The following is a 23,356-nucleotide window of genomic DNA, read 5'->3' as shown; positions in this document are numbered from 1 at the left end:
GGTAAAAGTCCGCCGGGTGACGCAAAACGCGTCATCTGGCAGACTTTGGAGATCGGCCGGGCGTTTTCACACCTGTAGTTTGTTTGCTCTGGTCCGAATCAGTTGATGAGTTTGTAAACTTGGAGCGTTTTCCCCTTGGTTCGGATTCTTTTCACACAGAGAAAAATCCAAGCGAACCAAAATGCATCACTACAAACCACGTGAGAACGCTCCGCTTATTGGTCAGATCTGTCTGGGGCGGGAGCAAGAAAGTAAATACAGGAATAAGGTCCTGTGTTCTGGACTAGTGCACATTGCTATGCAACATGGAGCAACGGCAGAGTTGGCATTTGCTCATAACTGTTGTAATTATCTGGGCAATATACCAGGCAAAACTGTACCAGCAGAATGCCGAATGCAGAGATGTTGACTGTTACAACTTATGAGGCCGAATATAGTGCTGCGGATTCAGACAAAACAGAGTGTGGAGGAGAGGGCGACCACGGGAGCTGGAACAGCGTCAGCCGAGAGAGACGCGCCTGCAGCCGGGGAGGCTGAACACCTGTGAACGCCCGGTGATGATCGTCAGGGGGGCAGACAGAAAACTTGTTTTCTGACAGAATATTTTATCGGACTTTGCCAACCCTGAATACAGAACAACAGCGAACAGCGACTGTGTTAACTTTACCTGTAAGATCCTCTGAAAACGGGTGCGATTTATCCAGACTCGATGAGGAAAAACGTTTTCTAAGTGAAAATAAGCGATAAGAGATATAATGCTACTTTGTCTCTGTTAACTTTGTCTTTGGTGCTACACTGACCGTGATTGTGACCATGGTCATAGGGCTCCAATTTAAAAAATAATTGCACATTTCTACTACATGGGTGACCTAGTTTTAATAAATCATCATATTCACAGCAGTGAAATAGGCCTTTAAGTCAAACCTGCTATAGACACTTACATTTACTACTTCTTGATTGTTGTAGATCTCTAATGGCTTGTTTCTGTTCCGTCTAAAGACTCTCTCTCTTCTTCAGGCTCTTTCCAGAAACCAAAAATTTCCCATCTTGTATGAAATAGAGTATTTAAGCTTCCCACTCTGACAGTTAGGCCGACTCGTTGCCGTAGCAACAAAGTTCTTAGTCCAAGCTTAGCCAGGGGTGAAGGTTGCTAACTGTTCTACCTCAAAATAAGTCAGTCTTAATTTATTAAGACTTATATTATTTTAAAATAATATATTGTAATATTAATTTAAGCAACAGACAGTCTTAATTAGCCTAGTCTAACCTGAGAATCTAAGACTAGTGCAAGGCTTAGACTAGTCTTACACTAACTTTATGCAACTGGCCCCAGGTCATGCTGTTTTCTGGATTTTTGGAGCTCATGTTTTAGTGATAGCAGAGCGCCGAGCCAAAAGGGCAACAGGAGGAACCTGCTGTACATTTCTAGCATTTCATACTCAGTGTTGCTGCAACCCATCAGGTTGCACAGAGAAAGACAGAGCCCTTTTTTTTTATTATTTCTATATGACATGGGTATGTTCTGCAGTTTCTATCTGATTAGGAATAGGAACATGTCACCTTGTTCTTGTTCAGCAGATGGTGGATGGTGGTTGAGTGCTCCAGCAGGTAGCTCTCTCTTCCCTGTGGGTTTTCTCCTCCATACATGGCTGACATTTGTTTTTCTTCCTTCAATGAAACCAGCCCTGCAGAGTTGTAAATTACCCTGTTGAAGGATTCATGGGATACTTTATAAGTCTCAGCTGGCACTTTAAATGCTCCATTTTAATTTTCCCCCGTGCTGCATAATAAGAATTGTTGAAACACTTAATTGATATTACCTTCTGTCGCATAAATACTGAGCTGTAATAAATATGTAAATAAAATGATCCACATGTACGGCTGGTTGAGAGCAATCACTGTTTTCTAGTTTAACTAAAGTTTTGCTGATGACAACTACAGGTAGTTTATCATTTTATCAAGCACTTTAATGCTTTTTATCACTGTGTGAGCTAGTTTTTATTATTATGATGTTATTTATTATTGCTACAATCTCCTTACTGGCCTCTGTGCGTGATAGTTGCAGTCCACCAAATGGTAAACTCTGAATAAAACATGAAGTTAATTATTCACGCTGTCAGTAAGGCCTCCAGAAGAGGCCTCACTGACTACAATATTTGGAAGATCCATATTTCTCCGTGACAACATGGCTTCATTAATATTTAAACGCCGGCTCTAGTGTGATGTTTTTACTGAAATTGTTATCTTTGCCTGAACATGGACGAACCGCAGGGAATCAGATTTTTCCACGTTTAGATCTTGTGTTAAACAGATGAAAACAATGTGGTTTGAGCCGGCAGCGTAGTTGAAGTAAATCAAAGGAATGCGATGTGGACTTGGGCACATGGAAAAGGACTTTTATACTGCACTAAAATCCAAGGGAAAGAGGATCCTTGGACGAAGGTAGTGGACATGAGCGGGTGTCTTGTACAGCATTATGCACCTTGGGCTCCTTGCTCCGCTGCTGAAGGGTGAAAGTGTGATTCTGCCAATTATGGCGGGTGAGCAGCTCAACCTCTGGCCTCCTGCATCTCAGTGGCCATCCAGCTGGAGAGGCTCATTACGGCACAGCAGGACACGCAGGAGAGCACAGGCGTGGGTCTACTTAACAAACAGCACAAGCTCTCCCAAGGGAGAGAAAGACTGGGGGAATGATTATAGATAGATAGAAATAACTACCCGCCACTGTCTCTGTGAGCTGTGAGAAGACGGCTGGCTCTCCTGCTACCGGTGATTCTTGTGGGTAATTTGCTCTCGGAGACGGGAAGGATCCGCTTCAAACCTTCTGTCTGGCAAGTCCTTGTATGGATAGACAAATTGCTGTACTTATAATGCGCACTCTGAAGCTCATTTTAATTCCAGCTGTGACACGTATAGCTTTACCATTGACAGACAAGGCTATGTATTATTTCGGTGGGTCGTACAAGGTAAGAAATAGCTTGGTAATTGAACAGTGCTCCGCAGATAAGTCTCCATTATTTGTGAAGTTGTAGGCTGATGCACTCCAATAGTCGCTCTCTCTCAATCTTAATCTCTCTCCCTCTCTCTCCCCAGTAATTCCTGGCTCAAGTGTGCAGCCCCGTCTCCCGTAACAAATGTACCTGATTATCAGAGGGTGATATTTCGCAGCCCCGGTTTTAATTAGTCAAACTGGAGCGTGGATGTTTTTGAAATGAAGCGGAGATAAAATAGGTTGTGTTCAGACAAGTGTGAGGCTGAGCAGCCGCCACAGACAGGATCTTATTAGTGATCTTATTAATGTTCAACTTCTTGCCATTAATCAAACCACGTACAGCTTAAATGTATGTGTTGTTGGCCTGTTCAATGACTACTAATGTTGCTACAATAACTCAGTGCTAAGCATCATAATGTTTGATTTCATGTAGACTTTATTCTGGTCTTTAATATAGTGGTCTTTTTTTAATTTATTGTAGCTGATTTGGAGCGAAGGCGTAAGCTGTCTCATGCCTCTAAAGGCTTTGGCCTCCTCCTTTCTCTTTTTGTCAGCCGCTGCTTCTTTTCGGTCTGGTAAATGTGACAGGACGGTATAGGGAGCAGGAGTCACATTGGGAAGCCAAAACCTTGTCGACAGAAGGTGGCAGAGGATGTCATCCTGTCGGGGGCAGAACTGACCTCTATTTCCTCCTGTATTTATCCACTTGGCTCTCTCCCTAGAGACCACGCAGCCACACACACACACTGCACAGAGGAGGAATCCTTAAAAAAAAAAAAGCATATTCAAGTTGTTATTATTGAGCCAAGATAAAAGTCGGTCTGGTTGTTTGTCCCAAATGGCTCTCTATTGATGAGGATCGATAAATTGGTGTAATTGGATTTGAAAGCACATGCAGTCGGAGGATATTGCCCTCCGTTACAGGATGGTCCCTTTGGGCTGCACTGCCATCCCTTTTTATTAAAGCGGCAGTAAATAGGGACAGATTAACCTTCTGACTACTCAAGCCCGAGGTCATGTCCTTTCACAGCATCTGCTCAGATCTCATTTTAGGCCCAATGTTGACGAAGGCACAACTGCAAAATATGGAATTGTCCTATGTATTAGGTTGAAACTATTCTGTGGACAAGTTTTTGGTGTTTTTTTTTATTGTAGGCGGTTTCCCAGACTAGTGAACTAATGAACTTAACCTGTCTCCCTTAAAGGAAAATCCAGAAACCGTGTAACTAGTCCAGTGCAGCTTTGCGGGTGGCTGAATAGCACCATTGTGTTAAACAGACACGTATTATTCCTTTCTGTTCAATGTCAAAGGTGGTTATTCTGCGCCATAATCCCATGTTGGGTTCTATGTTAACATGTGACAGTCTTTCAAATGAAACAGCCCAAGCTGCGGCGGTGGGGTGTGTAACCACACGTTCACAGAAAAAACTCTTTTAACAACAACAGGTTTATGTGGCTAATCGCATCACGTCCCCCCATTTTTACAATTGATTTATTTTTATGCAACGGCCAGGAAACTGGCTCTGGATACAGATAATTTCAGTCTGCCTGTTGTTGCGTCAGTCATGTTCTCTTGTGGTGGGGATTAGCTGTGTTATGTTATTGGTGTGGGTTATTTGTCTGAGTCATGTTGATGTGGATTGTTTTTGAGTTGCGAGGGCTGTGCGTTTATGTATTCTCCTCAGGAGTGTGTGGGCGTGTGTGCGTGTGCGTGTGCGTGTGTGTGTGTGTGTGTGTGTGTGTGTGTGTGTATGTGTGTGTGTGTGTGTGTGTGTGTGCGCGATGAGCTGGTCAGACAAATCCTTCTGAGGGCTGACCTTTTTTTCTGTAGCCGTATTGGCAGGTGTATTGGTAATATAATTCTCTGACTCATCACATTTCACGCCCATGCCTGGCTAACATTTTAATCGACATACAGCACCCATTTGTGCCCATACTGACGATGTCAAGGTTTAACTTGTTTACACTAGGCTTACTTCACTTCACTTGTTCATTTTTTTTCCCTTTTTTAGATATTTTTTCAGTGCAGAAGAAAAAAACTTGGCCATGCAGTGAATGCAAATTTGTAGTAAGACTTTATTTATTTATATATAGCACTTTTTTGAAACAAGAGTTACAAAGTGCTTTACAGGAAAAAGGAAATAAAACAAAAGACAAGTTAAATACAAGTTTTTCAAGTGCAGACCATCTCTCCTTTTGAAAATGTTCATTCTGGCCACCAAAATGGTCTTTTAATTTTCATTTTAAAACAGGCAAACCCTCAGTTCTATCTACTTATCCACTGTCTTCATTCACTACTGGCAAACATTCAGCATCATAGTATTTTGAAATTTTCATTCAGACGGTTGTGGATGTAGTCCCAGCTGGCCTGTTTATTGTGGCTTGGGTTTTAATCAGTAGAAGTTTTAATAATGCCTCCTTTCCCAATGAGATGGGACTGAGTGTCCTGGGGGACAGAGGGGCTTTATACAAATTTACAGAGGTCAAAGTGTACATGACCAGCAAGATTAACTGTTTATTTCTAGTCCTCATCCCTCCATGACTTTATGCATGACACACTGAAATGGCAGTGTACAAAAAAAGCCTTTTAAATGGTCTCTTCCCCTTCTTGTTGTTTTGCATAGGAGAGACCTCTTCCACAGTGGAAAGCATAATATGAAAGTGGAGTGAGTTCAGCAAGTGACTTCTGATCAGCCTGGTTATGTTTTAATTTGCTTGCATGTGTTCAGGGCTGTTGAGGTGATCTGTACAGCTGCTGCAGACTCTGTGATTTCTAATTAGTCTTTAATATGGCCTAGTAGATGATATTTAATATCGTCAAAGTTTAATTAGCAGACAGAAATATAGCCCCCTGACCACGGCAATTATACATGGGCATGCAGACGCACACTGTATTCATTCTCTCTCCCTCCCTCCCTCCCTCCCTCTCTCTCATGCACACACTGCTTCAGACACAAGACACACACACACACACACACACACACACACACACACACACACACACACTGAAGCTCCTTGTAAGGTGCAGTACCTCACTATATCAGCACAATACAGTCCTTACAGGCCAGAGGAAAGCTGGACTCTGACTTCTAGATACTATAAGGGTCAAATATACTCTCCTCATCCATCATTTTTTTGGTATATGTTTCTTTGGAAAATGTAGCAGTGTAACATTTTAAAAAGTTAAGCTGGCCCTCTAGGGTGTTGGGATGACGTCTGATGAAATTGTTTATTTTTGTAGCGTTTCATCATCTGTGGATGCTGCTGCCAACTGAATTTCCACTTTATTACCCACATAATCAACTTCAACTCAAATTTGAACTAAATTAACATAAGTTATGCAGCATAACATGTGCATTGACTTACTTTAAAGTCTAGAATGACTAATGAACTCTAATGAACCTGGAGCAAGAATCCATACCCTACCTGCTCCAGGTGCTGCACTCTGATGCCTCCGCTAACATGCATATTCATATGGAGGATATGTCAAGTTACCCATTTGTGTGTAATTAAAACAGTTTGGTGCTCTAAATTCCTAAAGCGAAATGTGTGTGTTGCTGGTTGAGAAGACGAGAGAAGATTTTGTTTGTGTGTGTATGTTTGTGTGCATGTGTGTTGGCAGAGTTGTGTTGAGTGTCCTCAGCAGACGGTGGTTTACTGCATCTGATAGTGGATGCTGATTTCCCCCGAGTGTGACAAATCAGCAGCTGCACAGCGCTGCCGTCCTCTGGAGCTGCTGAGCCCACGGGATCGGCTGATGAGATACTGAAAAATAATCCACCCTGGCTACTTGTGGCACAGCACTGCTTTGGTTTCGTATTAAGGTGTTTCCGGCTGACTGAGTCGCAGGGTTTCTCCTCGATAACCTTGGCTGTGTGTGCGTGTGTGTGTCTGCATGTACATATGTGTTGGTGTTTGGTGCAGCTTCTTCTCTGGATATAGCTGACAGGGCCGGCTTCCTCGAGGTCATTTTGGAAAAGTATAACCCAATGGCTTTTTAGCCTTAGCTCATCTAGGGTGAATTGGAGGTGAGCAGATCACCGCTTAGCCTTGTCTTCCCCCAGATAAATGTAATAAATTTCTATACCTTTCCACTGAGGTCGGCCAAATAAGGCTAGGACTCCGACTCAGAGCGATAGTCTGAGCCGTTAGTGTTATCTTTATAACAGAGTGTCCAGGTCTGCTGTGATTACTTCTCCTGCTGGCCAAATGTCAAGTGCAGTTTCTGGTCTGAGGGCAAATAGTTGGTTGTAACTGGAAGATGGTGTTTTCTTTCTCCCTGTCTCTGTCTGTCTAACTATGTATCTATCTGTCTATCTATTTGCCTATCTACACTACCAGTCAAAAGTTTGGACACACCTGATTGAATGTACTATGTTTTTCAATATCTTAAAGCCATTTTGATCTAAAGGCTTATGCTTAAATGCTTGAAATTTGTTTTTTCAGACAAATACAAATAGTTGATGAAGTTGATGCCGATGTGTGAATTTCTTTTCAAAGCCTTTGCCTTCCCATCAAGGCAAAGGGTGACTACTTTAAAGAATCTAAAATATAAGATACTTCTGATTTAACACTTTTTTGGTCACTGCATGATTCCATTTGTGTTATTTCATAGTTTTGATGTCTTTACTATTATTCTAAAATGTGGAAAATAGTAAAAAATTTGAAAAATGTGGTGTCTAAACTCTTGACTGGTAGTGTGTATAAGTCTATCTATCTCTGTTTTTGTCCTATCTGTTCTATTTCACTCTCTACCCCTCTTTCTCTCTCTCTTTCTCCCTTGCCGTTTTCCGTTGAGTGGTCCCATCCCTCTCAATCCTCTGTCTGTTTCTCTCCCTCCCTCCCGCTCCTTTACCCCTGTAGATCCTCATTAGCAGTAGCTGTGTTTTGGGGAGTTGGAGGGTGGTGTTGGTGGCGGTGCTGAATGAGCTGCTGTTTGTTCCAGAGGGAGTGAGTGATGCTCGGGGAAGACGGCGGGCAGACATCCCCCTTGTCTGAGTAATGGCCGTGCTTTTCTCGCCGCAGTCCGGCCTTTCATTAAGCCCCGGCCAAGAGACAGAAGACTCATTTACCTAGCAGAAGCCGGTCATTCATGCCGGGGCCTTATCTCCTGCGCGATACTGAAGTGATTGAACTTACGCCAGCAGTGTTAATTACCAGGCCTTGTGCGATTTGCAGCGGTGTTAGACAGCACAGCAAAGTTCAAGTCCTAGGACACCGTCGATTACCCAGAGTTTTAGAGAGGGGCTTTTTGGAAGTTTTGGCTACTCAGCAGAATGAGCAAAAGTGAAGGATCCCCTTAAAATGTGCCTGATAGGTGAGGAGGGAGCGGGAGGGATACAGTACACTCTGTCCAAGGGGTATTATGGCTCACAAAAGAAAACAACTCCCACCCGTCCTTTTGTATAACCTGCGCACTGAGGCGTTCTCAAAGTCTGTCTGTATGCAGGTAATGTCCTGTCTGTTCCTCTGTTCAGATGTCTTGTTCTTCCTCTGAGGCGTGTTTTCTGCCATTACCCACCATAGGCATGTTAATATCCTCCCTGACGCCGGGCCAGAATGCTGAAGAGACAAATTCTTTTGCTAGGGAGGAGAAAATGGGAAGACATTTACATAGCAGCGTCTTGGTGTTTTCTGATTTTTGATCAGCATATCCTGTGAAACACTGTTTTCTGTTACTGTCTTTTATATTCCTCCCTCCCATCCTCTCACCTTTTCATCTTTAGCATGCAGTACAGCACTTATCCTTAGATTGAAAATTGATGTTTTTCAAAGGTAAAGAAAGTCAATGTCAACACTAATTAGTTTAGATTCAATAAGTGAAATAAATGAAATCAAATAAAAATGGTCTATTGTCATAATTTTACCCTTCAAAGTCAATGCATTAGCTTCTTAGTCAGGATCTTTTCATATATTGTAGAATCACACCACAATTTATTTGACCTTTCCAAGCAAATTAGCAATGCCTTGGAAATGTATGTCTCGCATAAGTGTGCCACAGAATTAAAAAAGATTAAGAAGCATTGTTCTGCTTTACAGGGCTTACTAGCATGCCTCGGTTTGTAGACCAAATCGTTAGTGGGTGCTTTATGCCCTGTGAAAGCTCTTGAACTAAGCAATGCATCAGCTGAGGGCCTTGTTAGCATGCTTGTTGGCAGCAGAGCTAATCTGTTTACGTCGCATCACGTCATCGATGACAGAGCGGCATGGAGATTCTGCAAGGTGCAATATGCTCGAGTTTGTAATGCATCATCCATTTTGCACACACACACACACACAGACTACAGTATGCACAAAAATGCCTATGTGTACTGCCCACACACAAATGCACACCCACACTAAATTAAATTAGTGCTGAGCTTTCTCCACAGTCCTACGCTCCATCCACCCTCCCTCTTAGCCAATTAGATGGGGATCTCCCATCTCCAGCATCTCAGACCCCAAACCACAAGAGCACTAATTTATGAGCCGGCCCTAATCAGATAAACCTCCATGTATATATTTACCTTCCAGGGCTGCTCGTCTCAGCCCAGGGAGCAGCAAGAGGGGAATCCGGTCGCGGGATTGATCCAACGCAAGGCTGCAGCATATAAAGGCTCATTTGTAGCATTGACTGTGGAGCAAATGGTGAGGTTAGCTAGAGGGGAGAGAGCACCCACAGGTGGGGTGTGTGTGTGGGGGGGGTGTTCTTCGTCACGTTAAAGACCTCTCAGGGTTTATTTTGGAACGCCATTGATTCTCATTTTCTCCTCTATTGGCTCTAGTGTGTGTGTGTGTTTGTGTGTGTGTGTGTGTGTGTGTGTTTTGGGGGTAGGAGAGTGGGATCTGCTACCTCCCCTTGGGGAAATGGGCAGGACCTGATCTATATCTCCCTCAGGACTCCCCTTCTGTCATTCCATCAGTTGACACAACACAACCTGTCAATGTGTTTAATCTGAAGTCTCTCTCTCTCTGTCTCTCTCTCTCACCCCTCTCTGCTCAGCTAATCCATATAAAATTGTATTTGTCTCAATGCATCCATTTGATTCAATGTGCATCTTGCCATGGCAACACACATTTGACCGCCTACCTCCAGCCAGCTTGATTATAAATGCAGTAAAAGGGAAGCGAGTCCGAAACGGTGACCTCACTGAACCCAGGCTGGTAGACTGCTGATAGGCTCATACAAGGCACTGGTATCATGGAATTTTCCAACACTAAATCCCAGTACCAAAGAGCGATGTGCAGTGTCTTAAATTAGAGCAAAGCGACTTGACTTTCTGCCCTTTTCACACACAGAAGGATAATGGATTATATTTAAATCACCTCGTAAAACACACTTTTATAGACTTTAATTTCTATAATTGGTTGTGATCCTGCCCACTTTCAATCTCGTGTTGTTTCTCATGTTTTCTTTTATCCGATTTTAATTTTACGTCTGCACTTATTCTTCGTTTAATGTGTTTTCTCTTGCTTTTTATTTTTAGCTCTTCATTATGTGTTTCACTGTTGTTTTTTATGTGTTCTTGTAAAGCATGTTGTAAACTCTGCTTTTAGATCAGTGCTATATGCATAAAGTTTTATTATTTCTTATTGTTATTATTCTCAATCATTCATATACATTGATCCCAAAGTGATGGTCTGTGTCTTGTTTAAACTATAGACATTAGGGTAAATGCATTGGAAACCAGTGAATTGCATCTCTGCAGTCTCAGCCCCTTTTTAACAAATTTGGTCACTGAATACAAGAGATGGCTGTCTCTTCTTTCTTTTCTATCCATAATTCATAGCGCTCATCAAACTTCGATGTGGCTTCTCAAAGTACAATGTTAGGAATTTTGACAGGCCTCAGAAAACTTAATGAGTCTCTCAGTATTTACTCACGCTTCCCAAGTGTTTGTGTGTGTGTGTGTGTGTGTGTGTGTTTGGGGGAATATAACTCCAGGTTTCTGACAGCCTAGCTGAGACAGTCCCTGTGAAAACTAATCAGCTCTCCCCACACTCTCCTCCTGAGGAAACACACACACAGATATACAAGAACACAACGACAGCATGCTCCTTGAGTCTGTGCTGCATGCTGGCAACGCAACTGACAAAGACTGCTGGCGCTTTATTTTCAGTGAAGCGCTATTAAAACAGTTTGCGCTGTAAAAAGAAGAAATATTTTATAGCTGCAGTTTTTGGTCCGCTCCATTACTCCTGGTGATGAATGTGAAACCCTTTGGCTGAGAGGGAAAATGAGGAGTTTTAGGGAAGCGGTGTACTAAACTAGAACTGATTGCTTTACTGCAGGGTTTCCCAGCCGTTTTCAGCAGGTGACCCTGTATTGTTCAGATTGGAACCCCTCTGTGACCGCAACATTTGAAGTATATCAAAATGGAGCTTCTTTCCCACTGTTTACTGTATTACAAATCAGTGCAAATCAATGTTTCATTCCTTCGAGGGAAAAAGATCCAGCTGCTCTTGTCAACTGGTCAATGCCAACTGTGTAGGCAGAGTGCATGGCTTTCACACTGACTGCTGTACAGTTGGCCTCGCAAGATGTTATTGTAGTAATTTTAGATTGAATCTTTCACCTGGGGTCCCAATCCTGTTTAACTGTGCGTGCTCAGTGCTGAGGGCCTTATTTTACACTGTCCTACTCTAAACACAAATACTGTCTTCATTGTCTTCAATATTGTCTTCACGGTCTTCATTTATCGTTACTGTCTCTAATTCTTAACACATCACCTGCAATTCTGATTTTGTGTATATTCTTGTAGCAGTTACCTGTTAGAAGACAACACACAGAGTTGCTCGTTGCTCTTCCACACCCCTATCTGTTGTCTGACTGGCACTGGAAGACAGGAGATGAGCTACAGCTGAAACGTGAAGTCTCACGTGTGATTTGTGGAGAGAGAAAGAGAGAGAGAGAGAGAGAGAGAGATAACGGGGAGAGGCAGAGGAGCTTGGGAGGAAAGGAGGAGAAGGAGAGAGCAGGAGAGCTGTGAGGGAGAGTGAGTAAACCTTTATTTAAATAGCACATTTCAAAACAATGAGTTATAAAGTGCTTCTCAAAATTTAAAGCATAGAAAACATAGAAAACAACAAGGTTACAAAGTGCGTCACAACAGTATAAATGTACAGTGGAGCCACAAATAAAAGTATAATGACATAATACACAAGAATAGAATAGAAATATAGTCAAAGTATAATAATTACAATTTTAAGAAAAGGCCAGTGAAAATAAATGAGTTTAAGATGCTTTCTGAGAGAGAAGGGAGTCTAGTTTGGGGGTGATGTGGGATCTGCGACTGTTTCTCAGTTGGGAGAAGCAGAACTATGCCAGTGTTTTGACATGTAGTGTTTAAAAATTCTGAGGCAAAACTGTGAGATGAGTCACCGACATGAATATTAAAATCACCGCAAATTAAAACTCTGTCCAGCTTAATTAGAGCTGAGGATAAAAGCTCTGGTTGGCTGAGCCCACTTTTAGCATCTATACCTCAAAAGTGGAGAAATTTCCCACAGTCACACAGCATGGCACTCAAACTGTTTACCAAAAACGCCTGCCAGGCCCCCAACGCAGCCTGCCGCCCTCAGAGAGCTGAGAAAATAACACTCTGTTGGGCAAATAAAAAGTCTCGACCATACATTTCATAAAAATCATTTGAAATGAAAGACTTAAAGACATTTTAGATTTAACAGGGCCATCTTGATTTGACCCTGAGGCTATTGAGAGGGAGAGAATGAAGGGAGGGCGAGGAATAAGCAGGAAGAGGAGAGAGAAAAGGATGAGAGAGAGAGAGAGAGAGGGAGAGGGAGAGGGAGGGAGGAAGACAAACTGGTGAGGATGTTTTTCATCTGTCCTTGATGAGAGACGGGAGATGCAGATGCTGCGTGCGCCGCCCCATTAGCAGAGGCTGCTGCCCACTTGCTACAGCAGCTGCTGTGTGTTTGAGTGTGTGTGTGTCAGTGTGTGAGAGGGAGACAGTTCCTGATCAAATCTCTGGTTTATATACTGTTTTTGCATAAAGCATGTTTATGTATTTGTCTGAAAAAAGAGACAGAGAAAGTGCATTTCCAAAGGGCTTGGGGAGATATACAGTATGTGGATTCTTTGTTCAAAATATACTATATCAAAGATGAAGACGTCTAGACTAGTAGTACAGCATTAGTCTATATATATATGTAAAGTATATGATAAACTACATAGAGTAAAGGCCTTTGCTTAACGTGTATTGCATTAGATATAGCTAGTGCCTTTTTATCATATGTTATGGCATATTGCTGATGATTGATCCTGTGTCTAAGGGAGTCACACCCCTTTTGATTAATGGAGATTGTATTTTAGGGGATGCGACTTTAGTGGACTGAATAGCACAAACCCAGCAGAAAGACAAAGTGTCTGCCATCTTCCTCCTCAGTCATAATCCATCCACACTTGTCTCTTCCTTCTCTCAAACAGCAGCTCAGCCGCCTCGTCTCTGAGGCGGCGAGATGCAGCAATGTGGCGAAATATCACAATAACAAGCGGATTTGCGATCATTGCCTCAGCAAAGTCCTGTAATTCAAGCCACTCCTGTCGGCAGAGCGTTGCCCGTGGAGGAGCTCCACGCTGGGATGGAGCGCCGCTGCTCGCCTCCAATTACTCGCTGAGTCAAAGAGTCGGAGAGCCGGCTGATTAGAAAACTGTGGCTTAACTCACTGCTGGGCTTCTCTTTATGATGACTTGGCATAAAGAATGGCTGCGGGTACTCTGCTTGCCTTGGCTTTTTAGCTTTGTTACCTGATCAGTCTCTTTTTTTATCTTCTCTCCCACTTCCCTGTAAGCAACGGGCTCTCCCTCTCTCTCTCTTCCTCTCCCTCTCTTCCTCTCCCTCTCTCTCCCTCTCTCTTCCTCCCTCTTTCCATTTCTCTCTTTGATGTTCTGCGGTTTTGGCATGACTGCTAATACCTTCCCCCTGAAATAGCCCATTTTCGCGGGCTCAGTACCCTCTATTGAAGCCATTCCAATATCCCCGCTCTCACCTCTGCACTCCATCACTCCCCTCGTAATGTTCAGCCATCATAAACAATTCCGCTTAATGTTTGGGGCCGTACAGTACATCACCGGATAGGTGGACTGAGCCTGGGGCGGCGGAGTCTCACTACTCATCTACTGGTACACATTAGTTCAGCGCTGGATCACCGCCAGCACTACATCTGCAATTACAGTTGTGGTCAGGTGAGGGAAAGCAGCGGTCTAGTTGCGGACATATGGAACTATATGGAATATACCCAGCTCTCTTTTTGGCATTTAGGGAAACCCAATATTCAGCTTTAATTGCAATAAAATATAAATGAAATTGAAGTCACAGACTGCCCACCTTATTTTAGCAGCATGCTCACATCTTCAGCTACTGTGGGAGAGACAGATTGATAAACCAGTGAAATGCTAAAATGTGACTATTTTAAGATGTAGTAGTAGCACCACCTGCTTTCCTCATTCGTTCAGGAAGACAGGTGGAGGTAGGAGACGCTGGCTGTGGATGTAAGTGTGTATGCTTAGGGTTATTGGACCGGACAGGAGTCAAGATGCCCCTGTCGATTCCCACCGTTTCAATAGAGGCTGATTGTGTTTTACGACTCTGTTCTCCGTGCCGAGGGTTTTTGCACAGCTGCGCCGCAGGGTTGCCAGGTTATGAAATGCTAACCCAAATATGTTAATGGAGTTCTGCCACTGTTCTTCAAGGCGTTGCCAGGCACGACCGCAAGCTGGATTGTGAAAATGGAATCGCAGAGGATACGTGTGTGTTTGTAGGAAGCCAGTTTGTGATCAGGAAAAAGAAAGAACAATCTACTATTTTGTTTTTTGAGATCCTGGTGTGGTTATATCATACTTATCAAGCCAGTTGGCGATGTGATACTCTGCCAAGGGTTTGTTTTTAATGATCAACAATGAAACCTTTGTCCTTGCTTTCAAAATTTTCCTTGATCAGCCCCATCGTTTCCTGCTAGAGGTCAAGGAACAGTGACTGGGAAAGTAAGATTCTTGTAGACCATTAAAATGCAGCCCCAGTCTCCAAACCCTCCCAGTGGTGTGCCAAGGCTTGGTGAATGACCTTCTCTGCAGGGCCCATAGGGAGCACTGTTGTCCGTGTTGTCAGGACTGGGCTGTCTACACATGGCTGCACATCCCCTGTCTCCCTAGCCGGCTGCGGGCCTCGGGCCAGGCTGAACGACACACAGCTCTTCCACTGGGCTCTTTTTACCCCACAGCTTCAAATCTGATTTTTACCACATGCAGTACAGACCCAGTCTTTCCTGCTTTGCTGCCAAAACAGGAAAAATGCCGTCAAGACTGTAATGAAGACATCTGTGTTAACTGTTCAGCAGTGTGAAATGAATCTGATATCATTGTCTGTGTTTGAAATGCGATGAATTGGCTGTAATGTCTAGAGAATTCCCCCTCTTTGCTGAGGGGGAATTTGGCATTGTCTCTCTTTTGTTTACCTCCTTGTAATGAAAAGGGTCCGTAACAAATAATGTATCACTGATATCTCCTGTCATTAATGTGTTGGAGAATTGTTTACACATTTTAATTAGATTTATCATTTTACTTTGCATAATTTATTAATGACATTATTTAATGTGTTTTCCCTACTTTTAGTGCCCTCCTCTGGAATCAGGTGTCATTGCACATTGTAGCAAAGTTCCAACTCATAGCTTCTCAGATTGTTATCATTTGCTACATGTAAATTCCCTTCTCATTTTCTCAAGTTATTATAATTATACTGTTGGTGGAAAGCTGGTTGTTGTTCTCAGTGATGCTACATACAGTAGAAAGACATACATATGTGTTTTATGTTGAAAAAGATAGAAGACTGCCTAGCTTCATATGGACTTTGCATCCATAGTTCATAGTTCTCATCAAGCTTCAGTGTGGCCTTTCGGAGCATGTTAAGTTTTTTGACTAAGATATCTCCCTGAAAAGTTAAAGAATCTCTCTATGTTGCTTCCTCCCTCTCACGTGTGTGTGTGTGTGTGTGTGTTTGTGTGTGTTTTTGTATGTGTGGGGAATAGAACTGAAAGCTCCCTCCTGGCGGATGCGGCCCCGTGAAAACTAATCATCCCTCCCCACTTTCATTTCCGGGGCTTCCTGAGAATGGACATGCATACACACACACACACACACACACACACACACACACACACACACACACACACACACACACACACACACACACACACACACACACTCACTCACACACAGAGTTTCCGGGACACACTTCTGACTCCTTCTGACACACTTCAAACAGGCTCATTTTTATCATACTGTGTGTGTGTGTGTGTTCACATGGTGTTTGTTCATCTAAGTGCAGGGTTTGAGTGTGTGTGGTGTTTGTTCGTGTGTGTTTGGGTCTGTGCTTGTGTGTTTATGCCAGGGGCCTTTGTGTGCACAGATGACTAAAAAAGGAAGCAGAAGAGAGATTTGTAAAATCAAGAAGATCATCCTTTACATGTTGGTATGATTGAGTCTGAGATGCTGCTACACGGTTCCCTCTAACACTGTAAAGCAGCGCTGTGTGAAGAGAAACCCTAGGAGACATCCAGTCAGACTTGCCCGTGTTTTCGCTCGGAGCGGGCTATCACAGGACAGACAGGCAGGTCAGATCGCACAAGCCCAAATAGGCAGCGAATCTCAACTTTGAGCCGTACGCGATGATCGTGGTAATTAACGGGCCGAAGAAGAAGACACTCGTGGAACATAGATTCAGACGACAGCGTGGCTGGAAATAGCCAGTCGTAGCCTCAGTACTTGAGCAGGCAGCACACCGGAGCAAGGGTTGACAGGGGGAAGGGAGAGGGTGGAGGATAGAGGGGTGGGGGGGGCAGTGATTAGCTGAGCTTGTCATTCTAGTGATTAAACACTGATTTAGAAGCGTGCTCAGTGGGTGCGTGGAGTTAAATTGGCTGCACTGCTGTTAGCGGTGATATGACATGAGTGGCCCGGGTCACCGCACTGCAATGCAGCACTAAAGTGCGGTTCAGTTCAGTTCAGTTCAGTTCAACAGCTTGGCTACCTCTATATCTGCCCTCCCCATGTAGGTCCCACTGATGTTTGTTTATGGGCCAGAAGTAATGCAAACAGACCTGATTCTGCTCGTTGCTGAACACCGTACCCTTTGGTCCTAGTTAGTTTTTATGAAGAGCGATATTTCAACTGAATTCCATATCATGACGAACGATTTTCATTAAGGTTGCCGAAGCAGCTTGTTGTTTTTCTGTATTATCTTCAAAATTGAAAGATGAATTTGCTTCACGGCTGTAATAACCATATGCCTTGAGACGCGCAGGCTAAATGCTCCAATAAGTAATGCCTTGATGGTTGCTGTTGACGATAAGTAATATTAACCTTCTCGGCAGATACCCACCCAGGATGGTGTTGTCTCATATAAAAAAAAAAGCTGGTTCATCTCTTTCATAATGTTCACATTAATAATTACAGACACTTTCCCTCCTATTTTTTCCCCACAGCTCTCTACACTATATGCCTGACTAAAAGCACCGGCTTTGAAACAAGAAGCTTCTTTTCACCGATAAGTTCCTACAAAGCACAGCCGCATTGATGAATATTACATGAGGGCAATAAATCAAACATCCTTCTTCTTTTCTCTTACATGGCTATTTAATTTCCCTCTAATTGTTAGAAAATCTTCAACTTTTATATTATGCATTGTTCTCCCCAGAGAGACCATTAGCACTTTAATTTAGACAGATGTTTAGCACAAAGAGTACCTTTCAAGACTATAACACTGTTGTAAGCCCTTATGAGTGGCACAGTGTGTTATATTAGGAATCACAAAGTGTCAAGTAAAGGGACCATTACAGTGAAAGCACAAAATGTTTTAATGACCTTCCTAGTATTCAGGTGCACGTCTTTTGCACAATCCATATCTCATTTCTCAAAGCTTAAAACCCCTTCTTTAAGCTGACTCCTTCCCTTCATCTACATCCCCCCTTCAGGACTGAAGTGGATTTAAAATGTTGAAATCAATAAGGCATCATAGCTTTGTGTGTGAATTTACCAGGCCAAGTCTATTTCACGGAAAGAGCAAGTGGCCTTAAGGTTTTGTACAATCATTGTATTCTCTAACTTTGGCTGCATGCAATGCAGTATCTGAAAATTACACGTATTTATCCCTGGGGAATTTTTCAAAAGGAAAGGAAAAAGTCAGGAGGAAAAAGAAAAAGGATATAAGACAACTCAAACACTGCCTTTTTGTCTCAACTCTGAATGTCAGTGGGCTTCAGCCATCGATTGCGCTGTGCTGGCTGGGTTTGCATGGGGTTGTAGAGCTGCAGAGTCACTGAACGCTGCAGGCTGCAGTGGCAAATATGCTCCTCCACTTGAACTCCCTGTGGGGATCCTTCACCCCCACTCTACCTCTGGGCCCCTGGATGACTTACTGTACCCTGCTCCAGCTAGAGGATGACCTACTGTACTGTTCTGCAAAGTACTGAATAATAATGATAACAAGCCTTATTTGTAGAACCTCTTTTGAAAACAGACCTACAGAATGCGGTTCATACTATAAAACCTTGAAGGCAATAAGATGAAACATAAAAATGCTGGACATGAATTTAAATCAGGCAAGTTTACACAAGGATGAAACAGGCAAATGTGCGAATCAAATAGGTAAAAAATAAATTATGTAAAAGCTTGTGTGTGAAAATGTGTTTTTAAAAAAGAGATTTAGAAGATGTCTGATTTTCCTCAGGCAGACTGTTCCAAAGCCTAGGGGCCTATACCGCAGAAGCCTTATCATTATTTCATAAATGATGGATCATGGACCTGTTTCTGGTCCCTACATGACAACGACTGAAGTTGTAATTATATTGAGCTGTGTCCCTAGGTGACACTGAACAAACTCAACTTCAGTCTGGGCCTGACAGAAACCTCGCTGTAGAGGCTCACGGATTGCTAGGCTGCAGTGTAATTTATGGTCCCACTTTGTATTAACCACCCTTTATTATCTTAACTTGCACTACCTGCTGCTGTGGCGGCATAAATTATTCTCTCTTTCTCCGAGTCAAGTCGGATGTATTTATGAAGTAATTTGAACAAAAGTAGTTTGCTACAAAGTGCTTTACACAACAAACAAGGGCATAACAAATGCAATTAAGAGTGACAAAACAAAGAAAACACAATTTAAGCCATAAAGACAACTCCATCATAAACTTTTAAACACTACTTGTCTCTGCTCTACCTCTAGATAGTGGTTTGCCTTGTGTCTGAGTCAGAAAGCCAGTGTATATCATAAGACGGCAGACATTACTAAGGTCATCATGAGACAGCTTGGCTGCAACTTACATCAAACATCGGTACAGGAAAAGTACAGACATAGATAAAGGCATAATAATGTAACTTAACACCCAAACTATCCACCCGCTGCCCCTCCTCTTCCCCAACTCTCCCTTGATAAATGGGAGACTTACCTTTCACCAGTTAGGAGTATGTTGTTCTCTTAAACCCAATTCTTATATTGCAGTGATATTTTATGGCCTCAATTTGGGCTAACTGCAGATTCTTTATTGTTTTGTACTAGCTGGTGGCTGCAGTGGCACAAATTCAGTTTCCCTCAACTCCAACAAACTCCTTGGGGCTCCACAGTACCTGCCATAGCTCTAGTGACTTACCTTACGATAGCTGCTGTATGTTATAATGTTTAATATGGTTTAAGGATATTGCAGGCTATAATGCTGTAACGCTTATAGCTCGTTTTTCATAATGTCAGGGAGATACTCTATGGTCCTAGCTTTGAATTGTCCTATTTAATATACTTTTAAATGTTCTTGTCATGCATTTTCAACAAGGACAATTGCTTGCTCTGTAGCACAGGTCTCTGTAGGTTTGGTGGGAAGAGAAAATGAATTTGGGTGGATGGAGATTGTCTCACTGGTCAGCGTAGGGCTGTGAGGTGGTGGGAGAGAGGGTTACGAGGACTATTAGGCTACAGTATGTGTGTATTGAGTTGTGTGGGACAAGAGTGTAGCTGTGGAGCGGCATGGGTGCAGCAGTGATTCATAGAGTAATACAGCCCACCACTGTGTGGGGTTTCAGACCTGAGGAGTGTTTGTGTGTGGGACTGCGTGTGTAAAAGGGCGTGAGACAGAACGAAAGTGATACTGAGAGACAGAGAAATAGAGAGAGTGAGAGACAAATTAGAAATGGCAGAGAAAACCCAAATATTTGAGTGTAGGAGAGAAACAGGGAGAAAGAGGCAGTGTGTATACAGTATGTGTGTGTGTGTGTGTGTGTGTGCATAGAGTAGTGGTGCAGTACAGTCCATTTACCACAGTGTGTTTGTGTGTGCAAGGTTTTAAGACCATGCTCCTTAATTACCCTCACTTCGTCTCCGGCCCTCACTTCCAGCACTTTGTCAGTCATTTGCTGTTGCCATAGCGACCTTGCCCGGCACTCCCTGGCACCTGTTAATGAGATTGGCTTCGTTTTCAGTCATGAGGAGATTTAGGATTAAGATTCATCAGCATGGCTGACACGTATGCATGCATCACCACACTGACATGATGAGCCTCTTTTTCCCATTTTACACTCCAAGCTAAGGCTCCCTGTGTAAGGCAACGCATTTATAACCATGATTATGTCAACGAATGGACATATTATGCGCCAACAAACGAAGCTAGGTATTGGATATGGGATTTTGCCGATTTCTCATATGGAAAGTGTTTGTTGAATGTGAATTTTTTGTCTTCTCTGCAGCCCTAGATTATACTGTACATGCTCATAACCAGCAAGGTATCATTATGCGGCGGCTAAGCCTGTCTTAATATAGGGATTAATGTCTAGATAGGGATTTGTTCAGTATTAAGCCATAGTGCTTGAATGCTCATCTCTACATTCCATCCCAACCATGTGTGCACACGTGCGCTGATACACACACACACACACACATACGCACACACACAAAATGAGGCACATGCGCAGTTTCATTTATCACTCACTGAGAGGCAACGTGCTGGAGGTTTAGGCATCAAGTATGAAGAGAAAAGATGAAGAATGTCCACATAGAGAGAGAGAGAGTCAGAGAGACAGAGAGAGAGAGAGTCAGAGAGAGAGAGACAGATAGACAGAGAGAGAGAGAGAGAGAGAGACAGATAAACAGAGACAGAGAGAGAGAGAGAGGGACAGAGAGAGAGAGCATATGTGGATGTAGCCTACAGTATGTTTGGACAACAGAAACATCATTAAAACATTACTCTCCTATTACAAATTAATGAGTTGTGTGTCCTAAAAACCTGAAATCCAACATACACAAACTCAAACGAAGTGTGTGTGTGTGTGTGTGTGTGTGTGTGTGTGTGTGTGTAAGTGTGTGTGTAATGCAGTGGGCTTCCGGATCAAAGTTGTTGGGCCTTTTCTCAACACTGGCTGTGAAAGCCCCAGTGACTGGTAGCAATCAGCATGCATCCAGCTATGACTCATCCACAGTTTACAGCACACACACACACACACACACACACACACACACATAAGCACACACGCACAAAGGCACCCTCTCCAGCTGCTTTACAAATGGCACTCTTTCTGTTTTTCTCTCTTTCCTGCCACTTTCTCACTTTGATCTGGAAGCCCCTGTTTGTTTCCTCTAATCCCCTGACTCTGCCCCCTCTCTCTCTCTCTCTCTCTCTCTCACTCACTCACTCACTCCCTCTCTCTATCCTCACTCTGTCACTCTCTCTTTCTCTCTCACTTTCAATCTCACTCTCACCCTGTCTCACTGTCTCTCACTCTCTCTCCAGTAGATGATGGGATTGGTCCCCTGTCATGGGTGTCTGTCATCTTCTGTCTGTTGCAGTAATGTCTGTGGCTCCAGGCAGCAGTGTTGTCTTCTCATCGGCCGTCAACACGCTGCTGCTTTCAGGAACGCAGCGTCCCCATCCCACCCCATCCCATCCGTTCAGACCAGGGTAAAACTGGAGGTGATAACTGCAAATTCTATTAGAGCAGTGCTTTCTATTTTTCTTCTTTTTTGACTATTTCTCCACAAAATGCTGAAGCCAAAGCAGCGTTCCTCCTCTCTTGCTAATTGGTAGTTCTTTTTCTAAATGCAGAGTGGGCTGTCCACTCACCTTTAGTATATTTTTCTTTGTATTTAGACAGCGGCCAAGCAGAGAGTAGAGGATAAACAGGGAATAAAGCTTTCTTTGAGGCAGGAGAGTTAACTACTCGACTATTTCTGGGCACAGTAGTTGAATACTTTTTGAATAGCTACGGAGCACTTGATTTATCTGCGGTAGTGTGATCTGTCCAATTCTGAGGCCGTTTTTGGAAAGATAAATCAACGGCTAATTCACATTTGAATCCACGTGGACCGTCTTTCCCTCAGTCTGTGTCTAGGCCAGCCAGGTTAATTCTCATTAGCGTCCACAAGACATTCAGGGGAACAATTAGTCATGTACATGTATAGCTGCCATGGGAGCTAGTTATATTAGACACTTAAACAGCATGCTCACACAAGGAACATGACTCATCCATCCACAGGCTATTCTTTCAATCCAGCGTCTTGTGGATTTTAATGAGGATTTATTTGGTAGCACAAATTAGGAACCACTCATAAGTCTACACATGGGCGGACACACTCTCAGTAGTGACATTATTCAGCCTGGTGATCATGATTCACTGCTGTGTTTGGTGTGTGAAGATACACATGGAGAGGCAGCAGGGACAAGTCATGCTAGTGGGGAATTTGGGTACACACTTATCTCCTGTGTGTAGATTCTCAGTCAAAACTATTTTTTTAATTTCCGGTGAACCAGTAAACTTTATTTTTATATTTTTGTTTGAACATCATGATGTTAGCCATATCGGCTTTTGTATATTTGTTTGACTCAGCTGTCAGCAGACTGCAGATTGGACAGAATTGCCAGGTTTGTAATGCTCCCAGGGATGAAGAGAGGCTGCTAAAACTGTTGAGGTAGCTGTACATCACAAGAACTTAGTTTGTTTCTGTAGGGAGTGCCAGGGCAGAGAGTCCCCAAAATTTCTATGGATGTGGAACTGTCTGTTTTCAGTCCCCTGGGGAATAATTAAGCTGCAACACACACAAAAAGCAGGCAACCCCACTATCTCACACCCCTCCCCCCAACAGTTTTTAATGAAGTTAGACTCATTAAAGGAAGCTGGTGGATAAATAGGCCTGCTGTTTGTTACTGTCTGTTTTATGAAAAGCCGTGTTGTCTTCTAAAGCTTTCCCCCTCTGAGACTGGGTCATAATGAATTTAAAAAGCCGCTGTCGCCGCAGCATTGTGTCTCTTTGGAAGGTCATGTTTGAGCACAGTGGAATCATTTGGAGGCTAGGCTGGATAAACAGCGTTTGAAGTTGCTAAGAGCTTTTGGTG

The 23,356-nt window shown here is 43.1% G+C and overlaps 1 protein-coding gene across 2 annotated transcripts in view; it reads left to right on the top strand.

Moving 5' to 3' along the window:
* myripb (myosin VIIA and Rab interacting protein b) overlaps positions 1–23,356 on the top strand; it is a 105,285-nt gene that overhangs the window by 3,003 nt on the left and 78,926 nt on the right. The gene's annotated exons all lie outside the window — the stretch shown is intronic.

This window comes from Centroberyx affinis, unplaced genomic scaffold, assembly GCF_046629955.1.
Source record: "Centroberyx affinis isolate AG114_WGS23_722 - 3 ecotype Tasmania unplaced genomic scaffold, CSIRO-AGI_Caff_v1 ptg002219l_1, whole genome shotgun sequence".
Lineage (NCBI taxonomy): Eukaryota > Metazoa > Chordata > Actinopteri > Beryciformes > Berycidae > Centroberyx > Centroberyx affinis.
This window is presented reverse-complemented; position numbering and strand designations above follow the sequence as displayed.